The sequence below is a fragment of the Tachyglossus aculeatus genome, chromosome 19, assembly GCF_015852505.1.
Source record: "Tachyglossus aculeatus isolate mTacAcu1 chromosome 19, mTacAcu1.pri, whole genome shotgun sequence".
Lineage (NCBI taxonomy): Eukaryota > Metazoa > Chordata > Mammalia > Monotremata > Tachyglossidae > Tachyglossus > Tachyglossus aculeatus.
In genome coordinates this window covers 18136644-18149171 of record NC_052084.1, presented here as the reverse complement: position 1 = coordinate 18149171, position 12528 = coordinate 18136644, and the positions used below count along the sequence as shown (strand labels likewise).

The 12528-nt window shown below is 43.5% G+C and overlaps 1 protein-coding gene across 1 annotated transcript in view; it reads left to right on the top strand.

Moving 5' to 3' along the window:
- The window catches only part of LOC119940649 (kinesin-like protein KIF6), a 112878-nt gene that overhangs the window by 54658 nt on the left and 45692 nt on the right, over positions 1-12528 (top strand). The gene's annotated exons all lie outside the window — the stretch shown is intronic.

Here is a 12528-nt window from a genome sequence, read left to right as displayed (position 1 = left end):
CGAAACTTTTCTCTTAGCCTTCCCCAACTAAGCCCTCATTTCCTCTTCTCCCACTCCTTTCTGCATCACCCTCGCACTTGGATTTGCTCCCTTAATTCATCCCCTCACCTCAGCCCTACAGCACTTGTGTACATATGCAGCCTTTATTTTATTCCTCTAGACTGTTGTAAGCAGGGACTGTGTCTACCAAATCGGTGATATTGTACTCTTCCAAGCGCTTAGTACAGTGCTCTGTAAACAGTAAGCACTTAATAAGTATGTTTAAATTCAGCATTATCCTTCTTTTGTTCATTCAAAACTTTGAAATAATTTATAAATTCTACACGAATTTACAGGAGCAATACATATATTAGTTTACTTCACCTGTAAAATAGGGATTATAAGGACATGAGCCCTAGATAGGTAGGGAACATCTCTGCCAACTTTGCAGAATTGGAATCTTCCTCTCCAGAATGACAAATTTTCAGCTATCGAAATGACAGACATTCACTATTCATTCATTCAATCATATTTACTGAGCACTTACTGTGTGTAAAACACTGTTCTAGGCACTTGGGAGAGTACAGTATAACAATAAACAGACACATTCCGTGCCCACAATGAGCTTCCTCCTCCAGGAGGCCTTCCCAGACTGAGCCCCTTCCTTCCTCTCCCCCTCGTCCCCCTCTCCATCCCGCCATCTTACCTCCTTCCCTTCCCCACAGCACCTGTATATATGTATATATGGTTGTACATATTTATTACTCTATTTATTTATTTATTTATTTATTTTACTTGTACATTTCTATCCTATTTATTTAATTTTGTTGGTATGTTTGGTTCTGTTCTCTGTCTCCCCCCTTTTAGACTGTGAGCCCACTGTTGGGTAGGGACTGTCTCTATGTGTTGCCAATTTGTACTTCCCAAGCGCTTAGTACAGTGCTCTGCACATAGTAAGCGCTCAATAAATACGATTGATTGATTGATTGAGCTTACAGTCTAGAAATGGGGAGGTAGACATCAATACAAATAAGTTGTAATTATTATTATTACGTGCCGTCGAGTCATTTCCAATCCATAGCAACTCCGTGGATATACTTTCTCCAGAAGGTCCTATCCTCTGCTATAATCCACAACCTTTCTAATGGTTGTTATGATGTTGTTGTTATGGTCTCTATCCATCTAGCTGCCAGTCTACCTCGTCCACGTTTTCCCTGGACTTTTCCTAGCATTAGGGTCTTCTCCAGAGAATTAGTCCTCCTGATTGTGTCCAAAATATGCTTATCAAGTCAAGTGGCTTTCCAAAGACCGCTTTGGCTTAATTTGCTCCAAAATCCATTTGTTTGCTTTAAGTTTTAAAACTTTTTAAGTTCTTAAAAAAATTTTCAGTTTGTTTTAAATGTTATCAATATGTCCATAAGTGCTGTGGGGCCAGGAGATGGGAAGAACAAAGGGAGCAAGTCAGGGCGATGCAGAAGGGATTGGGAGAAATGTGTTCAGTGAGTGCGTGCCAGACATCTTCTCATTACCAGCACCATTTTCCTCCTGACAAACGAAAGTGGTTACAACTGCCCCCAGCCATCTCCCTGATTATATCAGTGTGTAGCAGCAGGAGCTGATGGAGGTGAGGATTTACCAAACCTGGTCAGGGCTTGGGGTGTGGAACTAATCATCCTTGGCTACGCTACAGACTTTCACTAAAAATACAATCCCAAAACACCAAAAACCCCATCAAAATAGGGCAATGGCAGGCTCCTGAAAAACGGAGAACCTTGTAAAAATGTCCAGTCATATGCGAGCAGCTCTGTAAATGCAAGGAACACCACCTTCAATACTGATATAATAATAATAATAATAATAATAATGGTACTTGTTAAGAGCTTACTATGTGCCAAGCACTGTTCTGAGTGCTGGGGTAGATACAATAATAATAATAATGATAGTATTTGTTAAGCACTTACTATGTGCAAAGCACTGTTCTAAGCACTGGGGAGGATACAGGGTCATCAGGTTAGAACCCACAACCTCTGACTCCCAAGTCCATGGTCTTTCCACTAAGCCATGCCGCTTCTGTAATAATGATGGCATTTGTTAAGCGCTTACTATGTGCCAAGCACTGAGAACATTACAGGGTGATCAGATTGTCCCACGTGGGGCTCACAGTCTTAATCCCCATTTTACAGATGAGGTAACTGAGGTACAGAGAAGTTAAGCAACTTGCCCAAGGTCACACAGCTGACAAATGGCAGGGCAGGATTAGAACCCACGACCTCGGACTCCCAAGTCCATGGTCTTTCCACTAAGCCATGCCGCTTCTGTAATAATGATGGCATTTGCTAAGCGCTTACTATGTGCCAAGCACTGAGAACGTTACAAGGTGATCAGATTGTCCCACGTGGGGCTCACAGTCTTAATCCCCATTTTACAGATGAGGTAACTAAGGTCCAGAGAAGTGAAATTACTTTCCCAAAGTCACACAGCTGACAATTGGCAGTCAGGATTTGAACCCATGACCTCTGACTCCCAAGCCCGTGCTCTTTCCACTGAGCCACACTGTTTCTATATAGATATCTATATTCTATATAGATATATAGATATCTATATTCTATATAGATATATAGATATCTATATTCTATATAGATATATAGATTTCTATAGTCTATATAGATATATAGATATCTATATTCTATATATATATATATATATATATATATATATATATATATATATATATATACAGTTAGCGAATGAGTATATCTCTCAGCAGCTCCATAAATGCCAGATAAACCACCTTGGGCATTAATAGAGTTAGCAAACTGGGTGTATTCTTTCGGGTGCTAACCACACTGTCAGACAAAGCGTGCTGCTAACAACGTGCTTCCTGTCAAGGTAATCGATCAGTGGTATTTATTGAGCGCTCATTATGGGCAGAGCACTGTACTAAGCACTTGGGAGAGTACAATACGACAGAATTAGCAGATGTTCCCTTCAGTCTAGAGGGGGAGACAGGCATTAATATGAATAATTAATGCATAATAGGTAATTTAATGGTGTGTACGTGAAGGTGACCACCATCTCCCAATCAGTCATATTTATTGAGCGCTCATTGCCACCATCTCCACCTCTTCACAAAGTGCCCCGGAAGGCACAGGGTTACTTCATTTTGCCATTTGACTTTGAATTACAAGTATCCTGCATCAGTCAGACAGTGGTGTTTATTGAGAGCTCACTGTGCGCAGACCACTGTATTAAGCACTGAGGCCTAGACTAGACAGTGTAAGTGCTCTGATGTAGGTCTGTTTGGATCCAGACCTCTAGCATTTAGCCAAAACAAGTCAGAAACAGAGAGAGGGCAGATGACCCCTCAACTTGCTGTTTTCAACTGTACTTTTGACTAGTCCATATCTCTCAGGCGCTAGCCCTTTGGACTCCCGATCATTTTCTGGAGCATAATAATCCATTTCACGTACTATGCAATTTGCCTGAGGTAATGACAAATTTCTGGATTCGTAAAAGGCTGCCAGCTCTCTCCTATGGATTCTATGAAGTGGTTGTTTCAAATATTATTTTTTTAGTAAATTTCTTTTCCTTGGAATATTTTAATCAAAATTCCCCCCAAAAAACTACATGGCTTGGTTTATAACCTGTCAGAATGCAATTTATCAGTTAGGAGCTTACTGGGATGAAAAGAACATACCAACTTCACATTTACACAGAGACAAATTCAGAAGCTACTATGGTAACCAGAAAACATCTGCAAAACAAAGTCTGAATATGCGGTACACAAAGTGAAGTTAACTTTATTTTCAGTGTCTTTAGCTGTAGCTGACATTTTAAGGAAAAATTTTAAGGAAACTTTAAGGAAAAAAAATTCCCTCCCCATTCATAACCGACAGAGGAACATTCACCCCACCTTCCAAGTCTTATCAAAGGCACATCTCCAGGAGGCCTTCCCCAACTAAGCCTTAATTTTGTCTCCCCCACTCCCTTCTGTACAGTGCTCTGTAAATAGTAAGCACTTAATAAATGTGATTAATTACGTTCAGCTTTATCCTTTTCTTATTCATTCAAAACTTGGAAGTTTCTAAATTCTACACATTCCTTCATACAATATTATATTTTTTCTACCTCATGTTTGTTAGTTTAACCTTTGAGCCCCAACCACAATTTGTATGTATGTGAGACTACATGGATTTGTGTGGAAGGTATAATAATAATAATGGCATTTGTTAAGCGCTTACTATGTGCAGAGCACTGTTCTAAGCGCTGGGGAGATACAAGGTGATCAGGTTGTCCCGCGTGGGGCTCAAAGTCATCATCCCCATCTCTGCCTGACCTCTTTGGATGTAATCAAAATATCCAGTTGAATTCTGTGTATAATTTTGCCTATACTCTTTGCGTGGCTACAATCGGCTACCTAATTTAGGATTCGGTTATGAAGGGAGTATTCATTGGATCCACGTATATTTGACAGCTGAAACAGTTACACTTTGGTCAGTTGAGTAATCTTTTGTGGCATTTACCATCTTTTGTAAATTGTTAAAACTCACCGGCCATTCATTCAGCCAGCTGGAAATCGCCTCTTGAAATCAAGAGGGAGAGACAGGGTATTGGCCTAATTATCCCCGAGTCTCCATCCCTGCCTCTTTCCCCGACTCCTGAGGCCTCGTGAATGAGCGCTTGTTCCCTCCTCTGACTCAGCAGATCCAAAATAGATGCCAAAATGGGGGGCTGAAGGGGAGAGCCCAAGAGAGGACGAGGAGGGGGCAGAGCGGAAGATCTCTGCACGGGCAGTGTGAATCACCACTAAGGGGAACCAGAATGGAAATTAGGATGTTTCCTTCCTGGCTTCAAGGGTGAGAAATTGCTAAACTGGATCTTGCCATCCTATAGGGAAAGCTTCTTATTCCTTGGGTCAGAGTCAGGCCATTTTCATACGGTGATAATCTTTCCATTCGGAGCGTGTAAGTGGACCCGAAAGGATCTAAGTGATGCCAGTAAATCGTACGAAAGATCCTTGACTCTGGGTAGTGAAAGATGCATGAGGTTTCTTCATCAGCTGGACCTTGGACCGAAGTCTCTGGAAAGGGATCTTTGATTTGGGGATAAGCCAGTGTCCGGGATACGAACACAAGTAATACATTCAGAAGTGCAAGATAAACAGCTATAACCTTTCCCGACATGCCTCCGTTTCAAAACCCCCAAATATGGTGTCTTTAAGTTAGATTGGTGTCTCTGAAATACTAAAGGCAACAAAGAAACCTCGTTTGTGGTTTAGTCATATAAAGGCAAAATCTAACTTAATAATATAGATGGAAGACATGGTTTTATGGTTCCATTGTTGAAATTTGGAAGACAGTAACATATTGTATGGTGCTGTCTCTTGAAAAGTTTGTAGGACCTGAGGGCTAAACCACAGGATTTTGGCATTGTAGCAATATACTCAATGGAAAAACAAAATTTTTAAATGTTTAAAGATGGAGATCCAATTTTGACTTCCATTTTAAGTTTTCTTCTCCAGTGTAAAGTTTCAGTTGCCTAACTCTACGGGGTCGCTGCATTGGGTTCAAGAGGCCATCTTAGTGGTCTGATAATACTGTCCTTTTAATGACCCTATTGCTGATGAGTTAGAAATCCTCCCCATCCTCCTGGAAAACATCTGGTTGGTTGTGGGCAAGTGATGGATCGAAAATCCTGATCCAAATTGGGCCCCAGAATTTTGGCCCATGCAGGACTTTAGGGCTTCTTTTTTTAAAATGGTATTTGTTAAGTGCTTACTACGTGCCAGGCACTGTACTAAGTGCTGGGGTACACCAAGCTAATCAGGTTGGACACAGTCCAGTGTCCCTTGTGGGGCACACAGTCTTAATCCCCATTTTACAGATGAGGTAACTGAGACACAGAAAAGCCAAGTGACTTGCCCACGGTCACACAGCAGACGAATGGCAGGGCCGGGGTTAGGAACGAGGTCCTTCTGAGTTCCTGAACCGGGCTCTACCCCCGAGACCACACTGCTTCTCTTCTTGCTATTGCTCTGATAGTCCAACCCACATCATAAGTAGCCCAATATCACCTCCCCTCTTATGGCTACACCTAATAATAATAATAATAATAATAATAATAATAATAGCATTTATTAAGTGCTTACTATGTGCAAAGCACTCTTCTAAGCTCTGGGGAGGTTGCAAGGTGATCAGGTTGTCCCACGGGGGGCTCACAGTCTTAATCCTCATTTTACAGATGAGGTAACTGAGGCACAGAGAATTTAAGTGACTAGCCCAAAGTCACACAGCTGACAATTGGAGGAGCTGGGATTTTTTTTTTAATGGCATTTATTAAGCACTTACTATGTGCAAAGCACTGTTCTAAGCTCCAGGATTTGAACCCATGACCTCTAACTCCAAAGCCCATGCTATTTCCACTGAGCCACGCTGCTTCCCTATCTTCTACATCTATCCATCTGCTGCTGCTGTTTCCCAGAGTTTCACTGGGATGTATGCCACAACATCAGTTGTAATTTGAGCTTTATACCACACCGGGCTCAGGTTGTTCAGTCTTCTCCTGGCTCAAGTCCCAAGTCACTTAATTATCCAAATCCAGCACGAGATCCCAAGTCCCAATTTGAAATTTGAGTCCCAAGTCCAAACTGAGGAGTTTGGATGTCTTGGAATGTCCGTGGCAAGTGGCAAAGGGAAGTCATTTCCGTTTCCACTTTTGATGGGGTAGGAGGAACAGGTAGATGGGGTAGAATTTGATAGCAAGTAGGCAGTGTACTCTAGGTGAAAGCTGGGAAGGATGAGAGAAAATGGAAGTAGGGGTGGGAGAAGTTTTGGGAGCTCGATCTGCTGGTTCTGGTTTTGTCAGGAAAGTAGTTGGCAAAGTTAAGAGGAGCAAGAAATGGTGTGGGGAGGCGCAAGAGGCTTCAGGAGGAGGAAAAGTCTGGAATAGTTGGTTCAGGCAGTGGACACGGGAGTCACTAATGGAGGAGAAATAGTGGTACTGAGCTGAGGAGTGGGCAAAGTTCTAGCAAGGAATGATGTATTGGAAGTGGCTAGAGTCAGTCTGGTGTCTGGACTTCCTCCAACAGCAGACTGTAGCACAAGCGGAGGAAGTGTCCTGTAGAAGTCCTGGATTGAATGATCAGTTGGGAAGCAGCATGGCCTAGTGGAAAGTGCACAGGCCTAGTAATCAGGGGACCTGGGTTCTAATCCTGCCTCCGCCACTTTAATGCTGTAATTTTATTTATTTATGTCCGTCTCCCCCTCTAAACTGAAAGCTCGTTGTGGGCAGGGAATGTGTCTGTTACATTGTTATATTGTACTCTCCCAAGTGCTGGGTACAGTGCTCTCCACACAGTAAGTGATCAATAAATCTGATTTCCTGACTGACTGCCGTGTAATCTTGGGCAAGTCACTTCTCTGGGCCTCAGTTCCCTCATCTATAAAGTGGGGATTAAGACAGTGAGATCCATGTTGGGGCATGAACTGTGTTGAACCTGATTAGCTTGTATCTACCCCAGCGCTTAGTACGGTGCCTGACACATAGTAAGCGCTTAACAAATACCATGTAAATTAAAAAAAATAAGGATTGGTGGGGTGAGAGTCATAGAGGAACAGTGGGGTGAAAGAGTTCAGTTTGATGGAGAGGGCAGTATTGAGGGTGTGGATGGGTGCATTGAGAGGGGAGATTGATTAGAGTGTCCGAGTGAGACGCAGCGTAAGCGGAGGTGATCATGGAGGGGGATCTCAAAATGGGTGGGCGGGCTCTGTGAAAGAACAGAACTGTTTGGGGAAGAGGTGGTTAGGAGGTTGTGGTAAGAGAGAGAATGGTCATTCAGAAACAGTGGGGTTTATAGGAGGGAAAATGGCTGGGGATGATGAGATCTAGTGTGATACCAACTGGGCAAGGGATGCAGTTGGAGAGCTGTAGAATTGAGAAGCGAGAGGAAGCACGTGACTGGGGCATCATTGCCACCACCCACGAGGATATCGAAGTCCTTGAGGATCAGCGTAGGTGAGGCGAAGGAGATAGGAGGGAGGAAAAAGGTATCAAAATTGCTCAGGAAAGCAGAGGTGGGACCAGGGAGCAATAGATGACAGCAGCTGTTAACCGCAGTGGGTAATCTGGGCTCCAAAGAACACGAAGAGGTGAGATGGCATGAAAGTGGCCCTGGGCGGCAAGAAGTAGGTTCATTCCTTCCCCTATCTCCCCGAGTCAGAGGGGACAGAGAAAGTGAAGCCACTTTGGGTGAAATAATCAGGGGAGACAGTGTTGTCTTGGGCGAGCCAGGTTCTCTGTGACAGCGAGGAGGAGCAGCAACCAGGTTAGGAAAAAGTCAAGGGCGAAGGAGAGTTTGTCCACAATGCAACAGCAGGGTTATGGCGTTGGGGGCTGGGGAGTGACTGATGGGTTGGATTGGTGTGTGCCGATGGAAAGCGGGGCTGGGGATGGGGGATTTGGAGCAGTGGGGCAGTGGGGAGTGAGAACAAGGAGGTGCTGAGCAGAAGATGGAAATTCAAAGACTCAAGATTTGGGGCCTTGGTCCTGAGTGACCATGGCTTCCAGATCCAACCCTGATTCTCAGTGACTGTAGTTGCCAGATGTGGTCCTCAGTGACCGCAAAGTCCACATCCCGGTCCTGAGGACTGCTGCTTCCGGACCCTGGTCCTGGATGACCATGGCTTTCAGACTCCACTCCTGAGTTGCTGCAGTTTCTGGAACTTGATCCTGAGTGATTACAGTTTCTGGACCCTCGTCCTGAGTGTCCACAGCCTCCAAAATCCTGGTCCTGAGTGATCCTCGTCCAAACAGAGTGCAGCTTCTCAATGTTTTAAAAGCCGAGAAGGTACCTTCCAGTTACAATACCTTTCGAGATGTGCCTATTATTTCTGAATGCCACAGAGTACCAATCTAGCTTATTGTTTCTGATACCTGAACATCTTCAGTGTTGGCATATAGTAAGCACTTAACAAATACCACCATTATTATTGTTATTATTATTATTATTATTATTATTATTATAGTCTTAGAGTTTATATCATGGGCCTTCTGGAAAGAATTACTTCTCTCCAAAGCCTCCCATTTGTAACATACATATGTTTTGTAAATACTGTACACAGTAGCTTCTAGCAGTTTTAAGCCTGGCCTTTTTCTGTTTTTCAAAGAAATTTGAGTTGATATGACTTATGCTGTTGTGCTCTACAAGCCCCCAAAACACACAAACTGCCAGCAGATCTTTCTGAGTTGTGCTTGTACTTCCCAAGCGCTTAGGACAGTGCTCTGCATACAGTAAGTGCTCAATAAATATGATTGAATGAATGAATGAATGCGACCCTTTGTAAATGGAGTGTTTTTTTTCCAAGTCGGAGCTCTCTGCCTAGTAACACATGTCAAACATGGAAAGGGAATAGTGACTTTATTGTTTCAATTCTAATGCTGCTAGCCACTATCTCCTTGTTGGGTATGGAAATGAGTGGAGGGAAAGGAGAGAATTGTGGTTACAATTAACGATCTGTAATCAAATTCCTTTTAACCATTCAATGTCTCAGAGAGTCTTTTTTCATGCAAACAAAAACGATGCATATCATAGAGTCTGGCCATATTCTTTGGGATACTGGAGTTCAGCTCTAACATTTAATAATAATAATAATAATAATAATGGTATTTAAGTGCTTACTGTGTGCCAAGCACTGTTCTAAGCACTGAGGTAGATACAAGGTATTCATGTTGCCCCACATGGGGCTCACCATCTTAATCCCCATTTTACAGATGAGGTAACTGAGGCACAGAGAAGTTGTTACTTGCCCAAAGTCACACAGCTGACAAGTGGCAGAAAATGCTTGGTGCCTTGGGGCCTTGGGCTAGATGTGTTCAATAATAATAATTGTGGTATTTGCTAAGCACTTACAATGTGCCAAACATCATTCTAAGCACTGGGGAGGATGCAGTGTAATCAGAATGACCCAGTCCCTGTCCCATACGGGCTTCACAGTTTGAGGGAAAGGGTATTGAATCCCCATTTTACGGATGTGGACACTGATGCCCAGAGTGGTCAAGTGTTTTTTTGTGTGTGTGTGTGGTATTTATTAAGTGCTTAGTATGTTCCAGGCACCGTTCTAAGTGCTGGGGTGGATACAAGTAAACCGTGTTGGGCACAGTCCCCATTTCCATATGGGGCTCACAGTCTTAATCCTCAATTTACAGATGAGGTAACTGAGGCCCCAAGAAGTTAAGTGGCTTGCCCTAGGTCACACAGCAGACAGTGTGGCAGAGCTGGGACTAGAACCCAGATCCTCCTGACTCCTGGGCCCATGCTCTATCCACTAGGAGAGAGCCCCTTCCTTCCTCTCCCCCTCTCCCCCCTCTCCATCCCCCCCATCTTACCTCCTTCCCTTCCCCACAGCACCTGTATATATGTATGTATGTTTGTACATATTTATTACTCTATTTATTTATTTATTTTACTTGTACATATCTATTCTATTTATTTTATTTTGTTAGTATGTTTGGGTTTGTTCTCTGTCTCCCCCTTCTAGACTGTGAGCCCACTGTTGGGTAGGGACTGTCTCTATATGTTGCCAACTTGGACTTCCCAAGCACTTAGTATAGTGCTCTGCACACGGTGAGCACTCAATAAATACAATTGGTTGATTGATTGATAGGAGATGCTGCTTCTCAGTTGTGCATCCCACCAGAGAGTTCTGACTGTCAGTTTGTTTGTAAGCATGATTCTAGGTGTCCCTGCCTAAACAGGTGTTGAAGTTCTTCATGCCCTCCAGGATGGAAGGGGCTAATGGTCTCTGTTTCCTCCAAATGGTGAGGAGTGAGATTTCCCCGAGCCTCACACGTTACGCTCTCAGTGGATCGGTCAGCCAGGTTGACTGCAGTTGGCCATTGGTCTAGCGTTTAGATTATTCAGTCACAAATCCACTTCAAATTTCCACTGATCACTCACTGGACTAGATTAGGCGTTGTTTGAAGATCTTGCTGATTCTTGCCTCCTTGTGAGTATTCATTTTAGGTAGGTAAATAGGATCATTTGTTTCAATGCTCTAGAGGCATTCTAGAACGAATGAATGGTGGCTGTTACATGTTTTGCTGTCTGTCTCCCCCCTTGTAGACTGTGAGCCCGCTGTGGGCAGGGAGGGTCTCTGTTACTGAATTGTCCTTCCCAAGTGCTTAGTACAGTGCTCTGCACACAGTAAGCGCTCAATAATTACGATAGAATGAATGAATGATGCCTGTTACATGTTTTGCCGTCCCCTTCTAGAGTGTGTGCCTGCTGTGGGCAGGGAGGGTCTCTCTTTGATGCTGAATTGTCCTTCCCAAGCGCTTAGTACAGTGCTCTGCACACAGTAAGCGCTCAGTAAATACGATTGAATGAATTGTAAGGGAGCAGGGCTTGACCAGAGAGATTCCCTTCAAGGCCCTACTGAGAGCTCACCTCCTCCAGGAGGCCTTCCCAGATAGAGCCCCTTCCTTCCTCTCCCCCTCGTCCTCCTTTCCATCACCTTCATCTTACCTCCTTCCCTTCCCCACGGCACCTGTATATATTTATATATGTTTCTACATATTTATTACTCTATTTTACTTGTACATATCTATTCTATTTATTTTATTTTGTTAGTATGTTTGGTTTTGTTCTCTGTCTCCTCCTTTTAGACTGTGAGCCCCCTGTTGGGTAGGGACTGTCTCTATATGTTGCCAACTTGTACTTCCCAAGCGCTTACTACAGTGCTGTGCACACAGTAAGCGCTCAATAAATACAATTGACTGACTGACTGACTGATTCTAGATCCCAAGACTAACTATGGCAAAAAGTTCGGAAATTTAAGTAAATCTGTCAGCAGTCTTTTTGTTGGTCTTCTGTGACCCAAAGCCTATTTTCAACCACATGAGCTGGATTTTTTTGGAGCCGTAGCTTTCCACCCTGTCATGGTAAAATCTCCCACAATTACTATTGTGGAATTCTAGATTGCTCATTTAGGTTCAGACTCATTTATACTTGTGCCTCAGATTTAAACCCTATTACAGAAGCCCTAATATTGCCAGGCAGGGAGTAAGTAAAATATTTTTGAAGAAAATACGGGGTGTTTGGGGTCTGAATTTTCCAGATTACACCTTTTCCTACGCCTCACGGAGGACTGTGAAGGCCCGCCATAAGGTGTAATTACAACCCTTTATTCCTGCTCCTTGAATAGGAGCAGTATAACCAAACCTCAAAAAATATGGTGAAGTTAAACAAAGTATGTGGCCGAAGGCAGGAGACAAGCCAGCCCGGTGATCCCACAATCGGGAAAGTGTTTTTGAGCAAAATCTTCAGGCTGAGAGTCTACAAGCAGAGTTTAAAATAGCTCTGTATGCTGTAGACTGTAAACTCATCTTAGGCAGGGGACTGTGTCTGTTCATTGCTATATTGTACTCTCCCAAGTGCTTAGTAGTACGGTGCTTTGCACATACAGTATAGAAACTCCTCACCCTGGGCTTCAAGGCTGTCCATCACCTCGCCCCCTCCTACCTCACCTCCCTTCTCTCCTTCTACAGCCCACC